The following is a 6,806-nucleotide window of genomic DNA, read 5'->3' as shown; positions in this document are numbered from 1 at the left end:
CAGTCCCACCTTGGAAGTTCTTGAAGACAGCAGCTTTGTGGCAACTAGACAGATGGCAAAGGTGTCAGTGCCCATTGTCAGCTCAGTTAAAAAACCATCAATGTGCGGGCAGCAACAGATTAAAGACCTTCAGCAGTGAGCCAGACTGTAAGTAACTAACAAGCCAGCCCAAAGAATGTTGAGGATTCTTGTGGAATCTTTTTTAAGCTCAACACTCAGCAATAGCAAGCCTGTTACAGCTTTCAAACACATAGCATCAAACACAATTATTTCAGGGGCAAGTTCCAAACTTGTGTGGCTGAATTAAGTGTGAATATTGATGATCTTTCTAGTAGCAACCTTTTCTAGTCAAAACGAGTACAATCATCTACAAGCTCATTCTTAGTTTACAGTAGACTGGGATGCAGTGTTGCTGTGGAGTTTTTCTCTTCATGAGAATTGAAATACAACTTTTCCCCTGTGGAATTTCTGGTAAAGATAATTGTTTTTAATGGCTGGATGTTTCTGTGAATCATAAATGTGTCACCTTGTAATCTGTTTTTTGAAACGAGTTTCTCTTGCTGTTGCTGATAAGGACTTCCTTAAGCTAGGATAGGGAACTGTAAGGAAATTGGTTAAGGGATTTAGTTCTTCAGGAACAGCCTGAAGTCATTTGTGTCCCAGTGGCCAAACTTGCCCCTTGGTGTCTGGGTACAGCAGCACTGCACCCTGCCCTGCCCTGGCTGGAGCTGGGCCTCGTGCCAGGGATGTAAAATCCCAGGTGCTTCTACAGCCCGGGCTGTGGAGCTCTCTGCAACTTGTTACTCTGTTTATATTTTCTAAGAGTATATAGTAACACCAGGTTGCCTGTACGTGGTACTGGCAGCCTGTTTTATCCCAAAAGAAATGCAACATTAATGCAAAACCTCCTGCCAGTGTGCCTCGGGCTTGCCCTGGGGGAACCAGCTTGGAGGAGTGACCTGCTAGGTCCTCCACACTGTTTGTTTGTTGGTGCCTGAGAGTGCCAGTGACTGTGCCAATGATAACCAGCTGTGTCCCACTGTGGGGGAAGAGCACATAGTACCAATCAATGAGGACTTGGAGTGGGGACAAAAGCTGCAGCAGCCGCTCAGCGGTCAGGAACCAGCCACAGGAAGGGTGCTTTGCCATCCTTGGGTCTGTTCACTAGCCTTGTTACAGTATCCTGAGTAGCTCAGTAGATCTGGGTCTAGTGCAATAGTTTTCTCTGAAAACTTTCTTCATTCATGCTACAGATAGTGTTTGGTATTTTGAAATAGGGAATTGCTTTTGTTTTCAGCCTCTTCAGAAACAAATAAAACATTTTCAAGAAAAGTGGGTGATTTGCTTTGTTGTTATCCTTCCCATTCTTAGTAACCTCTGCTGCCTTGAGTTGTTTTTTTTTTTATACGCTGTGATACCTTGACTGCAGTTTCATGCTTTGTTGGGTTGTGCAAGTTTTTCATTCATAGGTGCAGCTTGAAACACTTTGTCCACTTGCAGGTAATCAGTAGAGAAGAGACGGGAGGTATGTTTGTGCTGTAAAGTTTGCAGAAGTAATGAGTCCAGTTGCTTACAAGCTGCATTGTGCTGGTACTTAGAGCTGAGAAGTATTAGCCCAAACCCCCCCCCCCACCCCTCACCCCCCCCCGCTTTGTTCCAGCTGCTGTTCTTCCAGCAGACCTTTTTTTCCAACCTGTTCTCCTTGACAGTGTGTGATTGCGGGTTGGATGTGGCTGTGGCACATGTGGGACATTGGATTGGGCTGTGCAGGGGACAGTCTGCACCCTCTGTCATATTGGCATCGGAAGCTGCTGGCTTGTGAGGAGGTCAGGGAAGAGGCTGTGGGATGTGTATTTGGTGCTGGTACCTGCAGTGGTATGTTATGCAGGAAGAGCTGGGAGATTTGCCAGGGAGGCAGAGGTTCCTTTTAGCTTGAGCTGGTTTTGTCAGTGCAGTAAACAAAGCTGCAGCAATAGCAGAGAAGGGGGGAGCAGGTTGGAACAGTTCATGTGAAGCTGACAGAATTGCTTTTGTTGAAATGTAAACTCAGTAAAAACCCCTACAAGTTTAAATGCCTAAGTATGTGCTGGTAGAAAAAGGTGTGACCACAAGTGTTGTCACCTCCCTGCCATAGAGAAACCTGATACTTAAATAATATTGAATAATGATGTTCAATAATGGTCTCTCCTTCCATGGCAGCATCAGCAGGTGTGCTAGTGCCTGATGTTGTGCAGGGCAATGGCACTAGTGCACAGCAGCAGGATGGTGGGGGCTTGTGTGCTCTGTGCTGTTGGCTTAATGGAAGTGGCCATGGTCTGGTATTAGCTGCTCTGTGAGCAGCTCACAGGCTCAGGGTCTGTGGCTGGAGGAGCCCTGGTGGGACTGGACTGTGCTGGTGTCTTGGCCATCACTCAGGCACCAAGGGCACTGTGGGCCAAGGCCCCAGCAGTGGGTGCTGCTGGGGCAGAGTGCACATCACACACTGTGACAGCCAAGTAGGTGAGGTGTGCAGAACCGAGTGTTTGGGAGGAAATGTAAGCAGAGGAGAGGCAAGTGTTGGAAGGAATTATTTTTTTCACCTGTGTTCAAAGTACAGTACATGTGAGTGTGTCCTGGCAGCTAGGCATGCACTGCGTCCTCGTTAATGCTTGTACTGTCAGCAGGGAAATGCTGCCACACAGTTCTTATTTGAATGACCTAGAATTAATTGGTTTGCTAGACAAAAAGAGGAGCTCAGAGGTAGCTGAAGAATTTGGTTTGCTTTTCTGGTTGTTTGTTTTTTTTCAGTTGCAAAACATTTTTTTTTCATAAGCCAAAGCCTAAGGAAGCAGAAACTTTCAGAAGTGGAAGAGAAAGGAAGGTAAAAGTACGCAAGACCTAACGGTATTTATGCACTTGGGCTCTTTAGTTCTTGCTAGGGTTTGTAGAATCTTTCCAACTCCATCTATGCATGGCTCACTCCAGACTCACTCCAGTGCTGGTAAGGTGGAACCACAGGACAGAACCAGATCTTCTGAGGAAAGCTATTTTTTTTCTTTTTCTTTTACTTTTAGCCTCTAACCCTGTCTGAGTCAGTAGAGCACTTGGTACCTGGTGTGCAGTCAGCACTGCAGTTAGAAACCAGGGTGGGGGTGCCCAGGCTCTGACCAGCACAGCACCAGAGGGCTGGCAGGATCAATTACACTGTGAGCACCTCCATCCTGCTCTGCTTGTTGGGGCAAGTGAGTGCAGCTGCCCACCTGCCCTGGGGGGCACAGCCAGGTGATCGCAGTGTGGTGTCCCTGTGGCCTCAGCCACATCAACATCTCCCAGGAGCCACAGCCTCCCTCCAGGTAAGCCACCACCCCCTGCAGCCCCCCGGGGCTCTTTCTCTTAAGCAGGAGGGCTGGTCCCTGGCAGGGCAGGGGCTGAAGAAGGAAGAGTTAAGCTGGTCAGTTTTTCCCTTGCTGGGTTGTTTCGTGCTTGACAGGTGAATGAATTAGATTAATCACTGTGTTCCCTTATTGCAATGGGATGAATCAAATCCCTCCAAAAGCAAAAGCTGGATCAAGAGTTGGATTTATTAGCTCACTTACATTCCCCACCCACATCTCACAGTCTGTGCTGTTATGTTTATTCTTGGCTGTTGCTAGGAGAGCACTTTTTTTTTTTAAGGTAGATGCAGAGGCTTTTGTTACAGTCATTTTGGGGACTCTTTGAGTAAGTTGTTCCATTCCCTGTCTACAGCAGCAATAACAAGAGCTCCCTGCCCTCCCCAACCCCTTAAATTTCAGCACAGGGTGTGATGGTCCAAGCTGACACTGGATTTGTGCAGGGTTCTTGGTAATCAAAAGGCTCAATAAATAATTTGTTTTTACTCCACCATTTTCTGGATTATTTTAGTTTTGTTACAATTCTGATCATGCATCATAGGACTGCAACAATGAGCTTTAAATAAGTATTCTTTGTGCACAGTATAATAGAAATAAAGGAACATTTAACAAGTTAGCATTTCATCATATACATCAGATAGTAGGCACAATAGATAAATCAAGCAGCTTGGATTTTATGTAGAGCATTTTCATGAAGAATGTCATGTAGACCAAAATGTAAGAGGAGCTATTAGTAACCCACCCACACACCCTCCAACAAGCCCTTTATTGGGGTACGGGGGTGGGTATGTGCACAAAACCAAAAACACTGAACAGTAGGAGGACAAATTAAGTTACTGTAGGCAGCAGTGTGAATATTAAAAACCTCTTCCTGTGAAAGAATACTTCAGACCCTGTAAAAACTGGTTCAGTTAAAAATAGATGTATTTACATTTAAGTCTGATCTAGCAAGTTTTCCCAGCAGGTGTAAGTTCAACTGTACAGTAACTGCAGGTTGTACTCGGTCTGACTCTAGTTGTGATTTTTTTAATATTTTATTTTTTTTTAAGTTGCAGCTATTAGGCCTTAAAGCACCAGCATATTACAGCAGTGGGATGGATAACTATCTCTTGTCTGCTTTGCTACCAGTACACTGCTGGGATAAATCCCAAACCTGTCATTAGATCACACTATTGTTAATTAAGATGTTTTTCTTTTCCCAGCTCGAGGTGTGTGGGTAATTTACCAGGGGGAGATTGTTTTCCCAGCTACTCACACTTGTCTTTCCTCTGCCTGTATCATGAGTTAAGTAGATGAGGGCAGAATTTAGCTGTAGGTGTGTGCAGCTGACTGCTGCTATAGTAAACTATCTGGACAAATCCACCTCTTTGAGTTCATATGAACATGCTTTGTTTTTTGCAGCCACTTAGGCTACTTGTTGAGGGAATAACAACTATTAACATGCTAAACGCTGTCACAGTTTGCTCTTTGGTAAGCTTGGACTCCTACAGGGTACACAGCCTCTAACCTGGGCTGCAATGGGAGGGTGGCTCAGTGTTACTCTATAGAGAAGGAAGTGTTCATTTCACCATGCCAGTCAAGATAGTTATTTGTTTTATTTGGTTATTGTTCAACAGCAAAGTTCAATACGTTCCAGGTGGAGCTTTGAACTGTCCCTCTGGTTCCCTCCCTTGTCAGTAATAAAAAGGTAATGAAGAAAAATCCTGTACTTTTAGAGACCTAAAACCTCATTGATGCTAACAAGCTTCAATTGCAATTTAATGTTACAATATTTCTTCATGGGCGCGAGGAGGACTAAGCTGAGGCCCCTCCAGTGTCTGCAGATGGCTGTCCACAACCACCGGTAAAACAAAAAGCTAGTGTTGAAAAACGCACAGTTTACAATAAAAAAGTAGAAACCAATTCAATTTCCTTTTGTTACGAATATAAAGTTTCTTGTAAATATGTACAGTCCTTTGAGCTATTTCTATAGCAGGAAGCATTTCACAAACAAGACACAAGATATACACTTTCAGGACTCAACAAGCCCATTTCTGAGGTCTCGAAGATCTTCCATGGGACGCAAAGATTTAAAGACCGATCTCAGCGACCTTTCAAGATAGTCAGATTAGGAGACAAAAACTTTCAGTAAGTTTCCTGCCAAAGCATCTGACCTAAAATAACCCAACAGACAAGAGAACAGAATACAATATCCATGAAACTCGCCAAAGGACACTGACAAGGCATTAAGTTTTATGGGTTTCTAGAATAGGTTAGCACAGGTTTGCGAGGGACTAGCAGAAGTTTAAGAGTGTGGCCAAGGGAAGACTGGATGCGGTTTTGCTCTTTCCAGTTGTAAAGAACATGGCTGTTCACTTAGAATGTTGCTCGTGCAGACTGAATGGTCAAAACCTGCTTTGAAAATCATTTGCTCTCTGCTTCATGTTCACAGCAAAAGAGAACAGAAAGCAATAAATGGCTGGAGTTAGGGATGCAGCAGCAGAGCGAAGGTGGGTTCAGTAACCTGGAGCTGTTCATGTGAGTATCCTCTTGTGCCGTGACACTTGGTTCTTGCTCTATGACAAGTTACAGACCACAGGGAACATGAGCCTGCCAGGACTACAGTGTCACTGCTGGATGGACAGTGCCCAATGCTGAGACCTGACTGTAATGCTTGTCATAGAGTAAGGCTTGTTAACTCTTCATTGCCAGATTTTCAGACTAATTAACAGTTATTTTGTAGCATAATCTAAAGGTTTCGGTTAATTTACAAGTGAGGTACAATACACTACTCATCAAAGCAACCTAAAAGGAGAGAGCAGCCAGTGATGGTGCAGCAGCATGCAGTGAACTGTCATGCAGAAGACCTGGATAAAGTCTTACACCCCAGTAGCTTATAGGTAATATATTTTGTCTCAGGGCTGGGCACATGGGATTATTTAAAGCAGGGTTCTTCCCTCCCCATCAGAGGTGCTCTAGAGCAATTCTAGTAAGAACAAAATAACTTTCAGAAGTGGCAGGTGAATATACTAATCAGAAGTACTTTTTCTTGTGTTCTGTAGAGAATATCCAATCAAACCTACTGAAAGACTCACTCACCTTGGCCCTTCTGTTTCCAGGCCACCAGGAATTCCCAGCATGTCTCAGAACTATCATCTGGTAAGGGGTGTTAACCACATTAAAGACCTGGGGTGGGACTCTCGTCCCATTTACTTTCCTTGATGAACTACTAGGGACTAAAGTGAATACAAAAAGTTCATGAACTGCTTGAAAGAGTAACAGTAGTACAAAGTGCAAAAACAGGAGTGCAGGAAAGTGCAGAGAAATTAACTGAGATGCAAACAATCTTCAAAAGCGTCATGTCTCCCGATGGAGCTGGCTCTGGCCCAGGAGTTGTTTTGATAACTGGGCAGCAGACATATGGAGTGCATATACTCAGTATATTTCCTTTTATTT

This window comes from Chaetura pelagica, unplaced genomic scaffold (genome assembly GCF_000747805.2).
Source record: "Chaetura pelagica isolate M959 unplaced genomic scaffold, ChaPel_1.0 scaffold249, whole genome shotgun sequence".
Lineage (NCBI taxonomy): Eukaryota > Metazoa > Chordata > Aves > Apodiformes > Apodidae > Chaetura > Chaetura pelagica.
Note: the sequence above shows the minus strand (reverse complement) of the source record.